The following is a 14673-nucleotide window of genomic DNA, read 5'->3' on the forward strand; positions in this document are numbered from 1 at the left end:
CTCAGGAAAGTAATGGAAGGTGAAGCAAGTCAGGCCAGACCCGGAGCAAGCAGAGAAAAGGAGGAGGGGCCACGCATCTTCAAACAGCCGGATGTCAGTAACAAGAGGCGGGGTAGTGCTAAACCCCGGGAAACGGTCCCCATGAGCCAATCACCGCTCACCAGACCCCACCCACCTCCAACACGGGTTACAACTCAACATGAGATTCGGACAGGGTCACAGATCCGAACCATATCAAGGGAGAAGCACCTAACTCAACCTCTCTGCTAGGAAATGACCAACTAAGAAATTCCCTTCGGATGCTTCCCTGTCCTCAAGCCTCTCACTTCACGCTAAAGAAAAACTGGCAGTTTATGTAGAACGATGGGATGGCCATTTTCCCCGAAAGAAGTTTCTCTTTTGGACCCGGCCACCTTTTTCAATCATGTCTATCACTAGGATTATTGTTATTCCACAATTGCAGGCAATGTTTAAATTTTGCACCGAATACTAAAGACACGGCTTTTTAAGATGTTTTAAAAACGTGATTCTAAAACATAATGACTTCAGACCAGGACACTTTTCAAAATCTTTCCTTGAAAGATCTTAACTTTCAATATATTGTAAGAAGCATTTAAAAAGAACATTACAAAACTATAAATAAGAGGTATTGAATTATTTTCTCCAAACTATTTCTAAAAAGAGGCACTTATTTAGGTAACCTTTATTGCATTCGTTTGCATGTTGTCTTCAGAAATTAAAGTACTTGCCAGGTGCGGTGGCTCACACTTGTAATCCCAGCACTTTGGGAGGCTGAGGCAAGAGGATCACTTGAGCCCAGGAGTTGGAGGCTGAAGTGAGCGGTGATCGTGCCACTGCACTCCAGCCTGAGTGACAGCAAGATCCTGTCTCTTCAGATTAAAAACAAAAATTATAAAATATCAAATTCAGAACATAAATTATGAGTTTTCTTCCATCTCAGATAATTTTGTCAGTTAATTTAAAAATTAACTTTGTTCTGATGATCAAAATAATAAATGTCATTAAAAATGTGGAAAATAGGCCGGGCATGGTGTCTCATGCCTGTAATCTCAGCACTTTGGGAGGCCAGGTGGGTGGATCACCAGGTCAAGAGATCGAGCCCATCCTGCCCAACATGGTGAAACCCCATCTCTACTAAAAATACAAAAATTAGCCGGGTGTGGTGGTGGGCGCCTGTACTCCCAGCTAATCAGGAAGCTGGGGCAGGAGAATCACTTGAACCTGGGAGGCGGAGTTTGCAATGAGCTCAGATTGCGCCACTGCACTCCAGCCTGGTGACAGAGCGAGACTCCATCTCAAAAAAAAAAAAGTGCAAAATGGAGAAGACACAAATAAAATATAATTTTGCAAACGTTCTATTATATACACTCTGGTCTTCACATGCTTGTATATATACAAAAAATAATAATACAATTCTTTTTATATAAGAAAGTTATCCTTCTATAATAAAAATAAATATTACACTATAACTTTCCCCTTTCAATCAACAATATTATGAACATTTTTCTAACTTTAATATTCTACTTAAATGCCATATAGTATTCCAAATAAAAGGATACATAATTTATTTAATCGAACCTATATTTGGGGGCTTTTACAGACACCAGAAGGAAGACCCTTAGGAAAACCCACCTTTCCTAGAACTCTACCTCCCTCTCCTCAGTGTGTGACCGGGGCTGGTTTTGTACCATGCAACCCTGTCTCCCTTGGAACAGGCCAGGGCCAATTAGAGGACTTTACTTAGGAACCTGAAACTGCGACTCGGAGACAGGCCAGACAATCTCTACGCAGCAGGGAGTGAAAGAGAAAAAGAGAGAGAATCCTATTCTTTTGAAACGTGATTTTGAGGGAGAGACTCAAAGTTCCTGGCTTCTCCACAGACATCCACCTCCTGTCCTTGCCTGAGGCCAGGCTGTGCCATTGCAGGAAATGCACTCCTTTTGCCTAAGTTAGCTTGAATAGGTTTCTTGCCACCCAAAGAGTTCTACCTAATAATAAAGGAGTGAACATTTTTAAGGATTTTGAAACCTATTTCCAGAAAAATCATCTCTGCATTTTAAACGTCTTGAATTTTGGCACAGAGGAGCCTTCTGGATATGGTTCCTGCTTGGAAGAGAGTCCACTGTTTAATGTTGATTGCTACCAAAGAGAAAGAAGCAAGTGTATCCACAAGTATTTGCCAGGTATCAGCAGAGACTTAACTTGGATTTACAGGGCTGGGTGCGTGCTCTCCATCATAGTTGATGCGCATAGGCATGGGACCTGAGTACAAGTGCAATTTTCCTTTTGAGAGGCTGAGGCTAGGGTAATTTTTCTGACTAATTTGAAACAGAGAACAGTTCCTGTAAATTGCAGTAATCCAAGCCCATTTGTGAGGAGGAGGTAGACTTAGGGATCTGTTGCCATCATCTAAACTCATGTCAGCAACTAAATGTTAAATCCTTACTTCCTGGTAAGAGGTCTGTCCAGAAAAGGACTGAAGCTTGAAGAAAGTGGAAGGGGGTTTCTGCAGGAAGTTTATCCTCATTCTTTTTCTGAGGGGTTTGTAGCCACACCCCATAGTATGGATGACAGAAGTTATTTCCCCATTGTTCACAAGTCCTCATACTCAAACCTTCCATGATTTGCTCTTTTGTTAATTTGCCGTCTTTAGCTTCTCACGATTTCTAACCAGCTGTTTGTTGAGAAGCTGGGCACTTTGACACTACACCAAGGCAATAGTCCTAAAGTCTGGCTGGACCATACAACTCTGGCTGCTTTCCTCAAGTCACTTTTTGGTTTTTTTGTTTTGTTTTGGTTTGGTTTTTTTTTGAGACGAAGTCTTGCTATGTCACCCAGGCTGGAATTCAGTGGCACGATCTCGGCTCACTGCAACCTCTGCCTCCTGGGTTCCAGCGATTCTTGTGCCTCAGCCTCCCAAGTAGCTGGGTGGGATTACAGGTGCGTGCCACCATGCCTGGCTAATTTTTGTATTTTTAGTAGAAGACGAAGTGTTGCCGTGTTGCCCATGTGGGTCTCCAACTCCTGACCTCAAGGGATCCACTCGCCTTGGCCTCCCAAAGTGCTGGGATTAGAGGCGTGAGCCACCACACCTGGCCCCTCACGTCATTTTTAAAAGAGAAATTCCTCTGTCGCTCTGCAGCCCCTCAGGGATCCGCCAAGTGACACCTGGCAAAGAACCACCCTATTTGACATCAGTGATCTCTCTGTGGCCCTAAGTTACCAAGTTGGTGGATGCCTTTTCCCTCAGGTTTTATGACTAGCTTATTTATAATGCTGTAACACAAAACTAACAAAAGTATACTAAGCTGGGCATGGTGGCTTATACCTATAATCCAAGCACTCTGGGAGGCCGAGGTAGGAGGATAGCTTGAGCCTAGGAGTTCAAAACCATCCTGGACAACATGACAAGCCTCATCTGTATTCAAAAAAAAATTTTAAATTTAGCCTGGCATGGTGGTGCATGCCTGTAGTCCTCCCTACTTGGGAGGCTGATGCGGGAGGATTGCTTGAGCCCAGAAGTTCGAGGCTGCAGGGAGCTAAGATTGCACTTTCAAAGAAGGATTGCAGGATGTCAGTGCCCCGCGGTCCCTCTGCCCCTGTGTCCCAGCTCTTATCTCACTCGATCATAATTATTCATTTCTTCTGCAGTAGGTGAAGCTGGTAAAGACCCAGGCTCTGCAGTCGGACTGCCTAGGTTCAAATCCCAGCCCCACCATTCAACCTCAGGTCATTTTCTTATGTTTTCTCTTCCTCCATTTGCCCACAGGTATTGTTTTATTTCCCATTCCATGCATATCACACGAAGATTCAACGAGATAACGTAAATAAATGCTTAGCAAGTGCCCCGCAAATAGTAAGTGCTCACCAACCAGGAGCTATCATCATTGTTTTCATTATTATTATTTGTCTGTTTCCTAATTTGGCTATGAGTGGGCAGAGACTGTGTCTTTCTTATTCTTGTTCCCCAGCATTTAGCTCGGCGCCAGGCACTTATGGTGGGTTCTCCATAAACATTTATTAGTTGGATAGATGGGATGAATGAATGAGCTGGAAAGAGACAGGCTTATGTAGTCAGTGCTCCGTATACCGTCTCATTCCTTCTTCTTTTTCTTGTATTGGAAAGACACTCGTAACATTGAAAAAAGAGTGTAGAGAAAGGTTTTCATAGCAGAATCTGTTTCTCATCTCTGTTACATAGACACCATGACTCCTGTCTCCTATGTGATGGTCTGAGAATCATCTTTTTGCCAGTCACCAATATGCTTTTTCCTAAACAAAAAAAAATGAGCTATTTTTGTTTTTCCTAAACAAAAAAATGAGCTAATCATTTTTTCAAATGATTGAAAAAAATAGAAGGCTGGGTGTGCCTGTAGGCCCAGTGACTCAGGAGGCTGATGCGGGAGGATCGCTTGAGCCCAGGCATTCTGGGCTGGAATGTGCTATGCAGATTCGGTGTCTGTACTAAGTTCAGTACCAGGGAATTCCTGGGAGCAGGGGTCACCCAGTCATCCAGGTTAAGGAGGGGTGCACTGGCCCAGGTTGGAAGCAGAACGGGTCAAAACTCCTGTGCTGATCAATAGTGGGATTGTGCCTGTGAATAACCGCTATAACCACCATCCCCCAGTCTGGACAACATAGTGAAAATTTTAAAAAATAATAAAACTAGAGTAAGTGGGATAGAATAAAAGTGGGCTGTGGCTCCTCCTTCACATGCTTTCTCTTTTTTCTTCTTCTCTCGTCCCATTGATCACAAAACCCACACCACTACCTCACTGACACTATGCCTGCCAACACCGAGGCTTTAGTCATACAGGGAAAATAGCCATTTTATAGTGTTCTTCTGTGCTGTCATAATGCTTATGCCTTTTACTTAAAGAATTCCAGAAACTGACCTTAGGAGATCCAAATATTGAACCAAGTTTCCCGAATGTCCCACCCCAGAAAGGAATGCTGAAAACCTGATGTACAGCCTTGTTGCTACTGGCCAGACTACCAGGTAGCCCCTGCCATCACAACCAGGTAGGGTGCACTGACCTGCACGCCCTTCCCCTCACGTGCCTTGCCCAGCCCAGCCTGCACACCCTACCCCTGATGCCAAGTCCCATGCTTTGACTGATTACAAAAAGTCCTACCAGCTCTTCCCAGTGAGCTACCTGGAGAATCCTTGCACCTTCACTGTCTCCCTTCTACTGGAGTACAAGCCCCAAAATAAAGCCATGTCTGGGAAATCTGCTTGGCCCCGTGTTAATTCCCATTACATGGGGGAGCTGAAGAGCCTGTGGTCTTTAGCATCAGTAGTGAGCTATAGTGGTTAAGCTATTTTATCGTAAGTGTGACTCTAGAGGATGTTTCCTAATGATGCAAATTGCTACAGATACATCCATAAGCACAAGGAAATGGTAGAGAAACAAACATCTATGGTGAAATTATAAAAAGATGGATGGGCCATGTGATCTCAAAACTTAGGGCCACAGTTACCTTTTGGGGATGGCAGGGAATCGGGGGAGAGTGCACGGAGGGCTCCAGCTGCATTGGTGAAGCTTGCTTCCTTCACATAGCTTTTGTGTATCATTATTTATATTCTTTGTGTGTTTCAAATATTTCTCTTTTTCCTTCTCATGTCCGACAGGTAATGTGCCAACATTGTCACAAGGTTTGAGGGAGGGATATCTCACACATGAGCATGAAAAACCTTAAGTGTGTTTCACATTTATGAACCACAAAATAATGTGTTTCAAATCTTTCTTAATACATTGAAAGCAACAGCTGAAGATCATGAAGACAGTTCAACAAAGAAATACAAGCTGGTGGCTTGTGCATGTAATCCCAGCTACTCAGGAAGCTGAGGTGGGAGGACTGCTTGAGGCCAGCAGTTCTAAGACCAGAACGGGCATCATAGTGAGACTTCATCTCTAAAAAATTGTTGTAAAACTTAGCTGGGTATATTAATACATTTTGCATTTCTATAAAGGAATACCTGAGGCTGAGTAATTTATAAAGAAAAGAGGCTTATCTGGCTCATGGTTCTGCAGGCTGTACAAGACACACAGTGCTGGCATCTGCTTCCAGTGAGGCCTCAGGAAGCTTCCAGTCATGGCAGAAAGCAAAGAGGGAGCAAGCACTTCGTATGATGAGAGAGGGAGCAAGACAGAAGGGAGGAGGAGGAGATGAGAGGCTCCTTTAAACAACCAGCCAGCTCTCATGTGAACAAAGAAAGCGAGAAGTCACTCATTACCACCGGAAGGGCGCCAACCCACGCATGAGGGACCCATCCCCAGGACCCAAACACCTCCCACTGGATCCCATCTCCAACTTACTGGAGATCACATTTCAACGTGAGATTTGGAGGAGACACACATTCAAACCCTATCACTGTGTGTGGTGGTGCATGCCTGTAATTCCAGCTACTCAGGATGCCGAGGCAGGAGGATTGCTTGTAGCCAGAGTTGGACATCAACCTGGGCAAAAGAGCAAGACCCCATCTCTACAAAAAGTTTTTAAAAAATAACTAGGTGTGATGGCATATGCCTGTAGTCCCAGCTACTCGGGAGGCTGAGGCAAGAGGATCGTCTGAGCCTAGGAGTTCAAGGTTGCAGTGAGTAATGATCATGCCATGGCACTCCAGCCTTGGCTACAGACCCTGATTCCAAAAAATAAAAAAAGAAGGCCAGGCGTGGTGCTCACACTTGTAATCCCAGCACTTTGGGAGGCCGAGGCAGGCAGATCACCAGGTCAAGAGATCGAGACCATCCTGGCCAACATGGTGAAGCCCTGTCTCTACTAAACATACAAAAAATTAGCTGGACATGGTGGCGTGCACCTGTAGGCCCAGCTACTCTGGAGGCGGAGGTTGCAGTGAGCCAAGATTGCGCCACTGCACTCCAGCCTGCTGACAGAGCAAGATTCCATCTCAAAATAATAATAATAAATAAATAAATAATAAAAAAGAAAAGAAATACAAGTGGCCAATAAACACATAAGAGCTGTTTAACTTGGGTTGGGGCAGGAGAAAGTGGAGAGAGAGAGGAGTGAGAGATCCAGCAGAAAGAAATCCTAGACAAAGCAGATCGTAGCTCTACCAACAAGCAAGAGGAAGCAGCTCTGCAGGGACAGCTGCTCTCCCAGCTGTGCTTCTGGAGGGATCAAATAGTGCAAAGCTATGACTCCAGCTTTTGACATTAAAGACAGAGTAAGTATTTGTCACTGGGAGCCAGAGAACAAAAAGGAATTTGAAAGGCTTTCCTGAGAGTGCTTCTGAGTTTTGTTTTTTTACTCTAAGGAGGCAGGAAAAAACAGCAAAGTTTACATTATGAAATTATTCCAGCCCTTGTGACCAAGACAGTCTGGTATGGGGAAAGCAAGAGCCAGAAACCGTATTATTCTACTGGCCAGTTTTTATGTGTTTGTTTGTTTGTTTGCTTTGAGACATGATCTTGCTCTGCCACACAGGTTGGAGTGTAGTGGCGTGACCATAACTCATGGCAACCTCAAACTCCTGAGCTCAGGTGATCCTCCCACCTCAGCCTCCCAAGTAGCTGGGACTACAGGCATGCACAACCATGCCTGCATAGTTTTTTAATTTTTTGTAGAGACAGGGTCTTGCTATGCTGCCCAGGCTGCTCTTGAACTCCTGGGCTCAAACAATCTTCCCACCTCGGCCTCCCAAAGTGCTGGGATTACAGGGATGAGGCACTGTGCCTGTACTGGCCAGCGTTTCTTGGCTGGTTTCTCTAATTATCCCTACATCTCCCACATGGGATTCAAAATGCAGAGATCCTTTGATAAGTCTTTATCAGTATAAAAGCCTTGGTTATATCAAAAGCATGAAAAAGGAAAAACTATTTTAAATGAGCTCTGGTTTTTCTGAATCTTCTCAAATTGGCTAGTAAGTTAGAGAAAACTTAAGAATTTGTAATTGGCCCACTATACAACCTATCAAAACTGTAAAGCCGATAAAACACTGTAGATGACGTAGTTTCACGCTTTCCTTTTCCAGGTAAAGTAAGGCCAGAGAGATTAAATGCTTTGCTTGGTGGTAGGCGGCAGGGTTGGTTTTGGAGCCCACGTGTCCTGACTGAATACTCTACAGCTGGTCATTACTCTAGCTCTTTCTAGAGCATCAGGGAGTCCTGACTCTGGAATCCTGCAGTTCCCTCTGCCAGGGACTTGAGGACGTTCTGGTGTTCACACATGGCACAAGCACTTCCCCCTCCTTTCTCCTGATACCTGCATGCATACCTGAGACGCCTACTCCAAGACTCAACCTGGGGATGCAGTGGCCTGATTTCGTTGTCATAAAGGCATCCCTGATGGGTTCTCCCAAGTCAGTAATCCTCTGTGAGCTTTATGAATAACAAACATCTTAGCCTCAGATTATGTAGCTAATAAAAATAAGAGGTATATTCTAATATGCCAGAGTCAACAATTGGGAAGTTCATGTCACCCGGTCCAATGTTGCACCCTCTCTGGGGTCTTTCCCAGTCTCCCCAGGCAGAGCTACTCCCTGCTCTTCTGTTCCTACCCAGACTTCTTAGGCTGTATCATGACATAATTTGTACAATTTCTGCTGTTAGGACTGTGAGCTCCTTCTGGAAACAGTTACTGTCTTACTCAACTATATCTCCAACATCTAGGACACAGTTTGGTCTCTAGTAGTTGCTGGGTCTGGGAGGAAGGTGCCATGTGGACCAAACAGGGATACAAGTGAACTTTCACACTCACCAAACAAAAGGTCACTTACAGTCAGGGGCACCATAAGAATGATTATCCAAACCAGGATACTTTTGAATGGAAAGTGGCACTATTAATAATTACAATGGGACAGCAGGCATAAATCAGGATTGTTCTGAGCAAATTGGGGTTTAGGGCTGTCTTCCTTGTAACCTAGGTTTGGAAAGTTTTAGCTCTGGAAATTATGTACAACAGGAAAAGAAACATTAAGTGAATGCATGACTTGAAACCACTAAAAGAGAAGTCTGTTCAAATAAAGCAATTACATTCTGCCAAAGTATAATATACAATGAAGGGATGGTTAATCCAGAAATCACCATCCCTTTTATGATTTAAACAAGGGGTATCATATGACTCTACCCTATGGCAGTCTGGATTGGTCCAAGTGGTCACCTGACCTAAGCTGGCCCAATCACGAGTCCTTTCCCTGAGATTCTGGGATGAGAACTGCGAAGGATGGGCTGTTTTTAGGTCGCCGGTGCAAAGCTGAACACTGGTAGTAGCCCTGCACCCACCATGTCAGGAGAACAGGTTTGCAGATGGAGAGAGGAGCAGGAAGGAGAGACAGAGCCCACATCCAGCACAGCTGAAACATTTTGGGGGTCCAGGGCCAGAATATAAATGGACCCACCTATCACATATCTAAAAACTTGGAAGTCATAAATCCATTGTCACATAAAACATATCCTGTCTTCTTACTTTAATAAATGTACTTTCATAAGAAAAAAATGGATATGAAACATGTGTAAAGCTACAGGCTTAACATATTCAAAAGTTTGCAAAATGCCAAAGACCAGCAAATTTAATCATTATTACACATCTGGTGTTCTCGATAGGTTCTGACATCAGCCAGAGTAATAAAGATATGCATGATTCAAAAATCACATTAATTCCTTAAAATGTATCATTCTTGCCTTCATTTCAGCAAAATCACTAATGTGGTTATATTCAAGATTTTTACTGAATTTGTGCTCTATCATCAGTAATGGATTAAAAAGAATTTTTAAAAAGATGTAATTGTAGTAAAAATATGCCAGATCTAATATATTTTCAAAAAATTTAAATAAATGTAAACATTTTTAAACTTGGTTTTTAAAAAATTTTTTAAGTGTTCAATACGATCTATTAAAATTAAAGGCAGTGTGCAGATTATAGTTTACAAATATTAAATTAAAAATCAAACCTTTAAATCTAAATTTTATTTTAAAAATATAATTTCAATTTTAAATATAAAAATTATTTGCAATTCTAGCATTTGATGTCCATTTGGTTGCCAGTGTAAAGAACTGGCATCATGCTTTACGTGTTGTGGCTAGACCTGCATATCTAAAGTTATCTCGTGCAACTGTCACCTACTCCATGCTAATTCATGAGAACCTCTTGAATTGGAACAAAGCAAAGAAAAAAACAATCTGGACTACTGGAAAAAGGCACGTCACTATGTAAGAATCCAGTGCATTTATACTATCTGATGGGAAGAATTTGACAAAAGTTTTTTCCCCCCTTATCTAAGGCATTTCAATTGCTCAAATAATTTTTGGAAGGAATGTGCCGGCATGTAATTTCAATATTCTTGGTCTCCCAAGGATGTGGAGCACAGAACTGGGCTGCTCAATGGCCAAGCTAGCATCTCACTCGGAGGGCCAGAGCTGTGCTCCTATGCACACACATTACCAAAATCAGAGTATTGGTTAAAGCTGCCCTGAAGGCAGAGTAAGAAGAAGTGTAACAGATACAGAAAGGGAAAGTAGAAGGGTCAAGTAGCATAGGAACAGAAGAATGAAGATTATTTTAATGAAAATGTTCTTGTAATAAAAGGATTACAAAGTCAAGATTTTACTTTTAAGTAAAGGCTCTTAAAATAGAAGTGTTCATAGATGATAATTTTTAAAATCACAAACAGAAATATAATATCAATTGTTATAATGATAGGAGTGTTTCTGGAAAAAAGATTGGAGGTGTAAAGGCTGGAGTAAGCCTGAGATAAGGTGATTTTTCTTATTGGATTAATTTTAACAGAAATCACTTATGGCTGACACAAAATAAACAGGGTGATAATATACTGGATGAAAATCAGATTTCATAATACAAAAGAAAACAGCTATAAGAATGGACTGATATTAGATGACACTTGGTGGAGGTAAGATTAAATGGTAAAGCTTTATTAACAGATACAGCTGCTAGGGAAGACTGAAGTTAGAGATTTTTAGTTGACTTGGGTCAACAGTGTGACAAAGCTGCCTTCGAGAGCTACTGTATGTAGCTGTGTTTATATGGAATATGTTTATATGAAATATGTGATGTATATTTATACATATACATATACATATATTTATACATTATACATATAAACATATGTTTATATACATTCTGGGGTGCTGGTAATGTTCTGTTTCTTGATCTCAAAGCTGGTTATGTTAGGTTTGTGAAGATTCACCAATGTGCACACACATGTGCATTTTTCATATGTGTGTTGTATTTCAGTAAAAAGATTTTATTTATTAATAGTCCACACATGTGGACTATTATGTTTAACTATGAACAGTTATTTCATTTTAAGGAGTATGAAGAGGTGGGAGGAGCCACAGAAGGAGCTGTTTAGGCTGAACAAGCAAAGTCCTGGCAGGGGAGCTGTCTGAAGCATTTTTGTGCATTTCGCTCAATGACGGTGTTTACCTAGGTTGACCACCAGCTCCGTGGCATTCCCTGTTTGACCTTTGGGCAGCTACTCAACCTCTTTTTGTCCCAGCTTCCTCGATGGCAAATTACAGGAGCTTGACTAGATGATCTGAGAACTCCTTAGCTCTCAAGTGCTATGAGCATTGAAAGGCATCTGTATAAAACAAGTATACTTGATCAGTTAGTTGCTTCTCCCACTCATATTTTTCTTACGTGTTGTATTTTTTTTTATCCAGCTGTGAAACTGGATGGTTAACATTTATGTACTTACCTGAAACAGAAAGTGCTATATTCACTTTAGAAGTTACTTCTACACCAAACTGGTAATTCGAGGAGTTAATTTGCATATAAAAATTGTTCTAGTTCTTTGCATTAGAAGCCTACTAAAAGATGCATTGATTCAGAATCTATTTTTGGACAGATATGTATTATTTTAAATTCTGATCCTAGTAAGTGACAATTTCCAGTTTTTGTTGGGCTTATACATAAGCCTTGACAAATCTGTTCATTCTGACATTATCTCTAGAGTTGTGTTATACAACAAGCCAATCCGCGTGGCCCCCGATGGATGACTGCTGGAAGCCCCTTGAGTAATACGGTGTCATTTCTACCTGGTAGATGGCTGAAAGCAATCAAGCTCCTTGACAGAAGGGCTTATTTGTTTAAGGCCAAGAATGTGGCAGTCAAATCCCCGCTGGCCCCACCACCACTCTCCACTGAGGACTTAACCTCGCGTGGCAAGCACCCTAGGCAACATTCAAGAGCTATGGCAGGCAAGTCACTTCCCCTACCTGAGCCCGTTTGTCACCTAAGCGGGGATACTACTAGTGCTTATCTCACAGGCCTCTTCAAAGGATTAAATGAGTAAAACAATGTACAAAGCTTTAAAAAAATCGGCCAGGCGCCATGGCTCACGCCTGTAATCCCAGCACTTTGGGAGGCCGAGGTGGGTGGATCACGAGGTCAGGAGATCGAGACCATCCTGGCCAACATGGTGAAACCCCGTCTCTACTAAAAACACAAAAATTAGTCAGGCGTAGTGGCAGGTGCCTGTAGTCCCAGCTACTCGGGAGGCTGAGGCAGAAGAATCGCTTGAACCCGAGAGGTGGAGGTTGCAGCGAGCTGAGATTGCGCCATTGCACTCCAGATTGGGCGACAGAGCGAGACACCGTTTTCAGGATTAAAAAAAAAGAAGAAGAAGAAAAATGCCAGCCGCAGGAAGTGCTTAAAACACATTAGCTCCCAAAGGGCCCCAAACCCTGGGGAGAGAAGCATCCGGTTGCAATCCCCCACCCCTCGAGAGGTGGCGGGAAGCCCAAGCCCAGTGTGTCATAGAATAGAGTAGGGGGCCCAAGGGGGGCCTCCACAATGGCAGGGCACTTGCTCCTAGTTCTGCATGCTCAGTACCGCAGCCCAGGGCTCTGGAGGTAGAGAAGTCTGCTGCACAGAGGCGGCGGAAGCAGCAGCGCATGCGCTGTTGGCCAGCGGACCCGAGCGGGTAGAGGTCAAACAACAGTAGACGCTGGACCGACCATGGCTTGCTACCCTAGCACAGGGAACACGAGCTAAATCTCGGTGCGGAGGATCCGGGCAAAGGCCGGAGGGCGGCCGAGACTACAGGCTCAGGAAATCAGACTGTTCCCTGAAGGGCGAAGGCAAGGAGGCTGGGAACTTAAGGCAATTTAAAACTGCACATGTCTGAGTCACCTTGAATGGGCCCAAGTTAAATTCTTTATTCCCAGTAGGAATTGAAGCCTGTGAACCAAGTTCTGTTCAACCAAGCTCCCTGTGTTCAAGACTTAATTACATATATATTTGTATATCCAACTTAAAATGTTACAAATATATTTATTGACATATAATTCATTATGTGTTAACTGAAAAAAGTAAATTTTAAAAATTAAGCACAGTGTAGTGTGATCTCATTTTGTATATCCAACTTTCTGTAGACTAGTTTAACTCGTAAAATTTATGTTTACAACATATAAAACTAAAGGGACTCTATATTTATGGGAACACAGTTTGAAGCAAAAAGGACTATTATAAATCTAATCACAGCTCTAATATTCAAAAACATACTTGGTTTCATGATGGCAGTTAGGGAGAAAAAAAAAAATCTCTGGTACAGTGAGGTAGATTTTCATGATATTCTAGTTTGATGTTTCTCGAGTGTGGTTCCTGGACCACTTCTGTGTGAATCACGTGAGGTTCAGGTGAAGCTGGAGATCCCAGGCCTAACCACAGACCCCTTGGATCAGAAAACAGAAGGAAACGTTTTAAGCCAGTCTAGAAGTTTTTTTTCTTTCTCTCATTTGTGCCCCCATGCTGCCACCAAACACTGTGGTTTTGACCCATAAAGCCCCTGGACCCTTGCTTAAGACCACAGGGATACAGCAGTGTGTTGGGTTGAGCTGTTTGCTTTCAGGATAGCAGTGCTGCTCAGTGGGATGTCCTGTGGTGATGGGGCTATCCCACGTCTGCTCTGTCCAATCAGATAGCTGCTAGCCACATGTGGCTACTGAGCACTTGAAAGACAGCTAGAGAGACAGAAACAAGCATTCGATTTAGTTTAATTTTAATTAGTTTAGTTTTAAGTAGCTTGGGCCTGGGGGTAATAATGGAGATAGTTAGACATGAATGGATCTGGGATATTCTTAGAGGTAAACAGGATCGGACTGGATGGTGATGATTTGAAAACTGGAGGAGGGCAATGTAGACCCTAGAGGCCGCCTGGGTGTCTGGCGGAAGCTGCTGAGTGAAGAGGGAGCCATTTCTGACACAGAGAAGCATGCGGAGGAACAGACTTTGAGTGAAGGAATGATGGGCTCCATTACAGACATCTTAAGAGGTATTCATGAACCCTCAGATTTTGCTGGTCTGGGATACACTGGGTTTCTTTAGGTGATTTTGCTCATCTCTCCTCTGAGGCATATCAATTTTATTCCATATTTGCAAATTATCAGAGAGTAATGATCACAGAGTTGGAGGGCAGTTTCTTGTCCCTCATTTCTATACCAAAGAAATTCCACACTAAAGTTCTTAATGTACTAGCAAATTTTGCTCTAGATTTTTTCAAGTTAGTTTTTTAAAAGTTTGAACATCTTGATTCACAGGAGCAATTTTATCAATAGAACTGTGATACTGAGGTAATAAGAAAGCTGTATCTGATCTCTGCCCTCCAGTTCCTGGCACAGAGCTCGTAAAACTCTTGGTATTTTCTGAGTGATCAGGGTGAGAAGT

At 42.7% G+C, this 14673-nt stretch overlaps 1 protein-coding gene and 1 pseudogene across 1 annotated transcript in view; both read right to left on the reverse strand.

Annotated features, from left to right (window-relative positions):
* Positions 1-14673, reverse strand: part of TTC13 (tetratricopeptide repeat domain 13) — a 102029-nt gene that overhangs the window by 10613 nt on the left and 76743 nt on the right. The gene's annotated exons all lie outside the window — the stretch shown is intronic.
* Positions 5644-5753, reverse strand: LOC126945670 (uncharacterized; annotated as a pseudogene).

Source organism: Macaca thibetana, chromosome 1 (assembly GCF_024542745.1).
Source record: "Macaca thibetana thibetana isolate TM-01 chromosome 1, ASM2454274v1, whole genome shotgun sequence".
NCBI classification, from domain to species: domain Eukaryota; kingdom Metazoa; phylum Chordata; class Mammalia; order Primates; family Cercopithecidae; genus Macaca; species Macaca thibetana.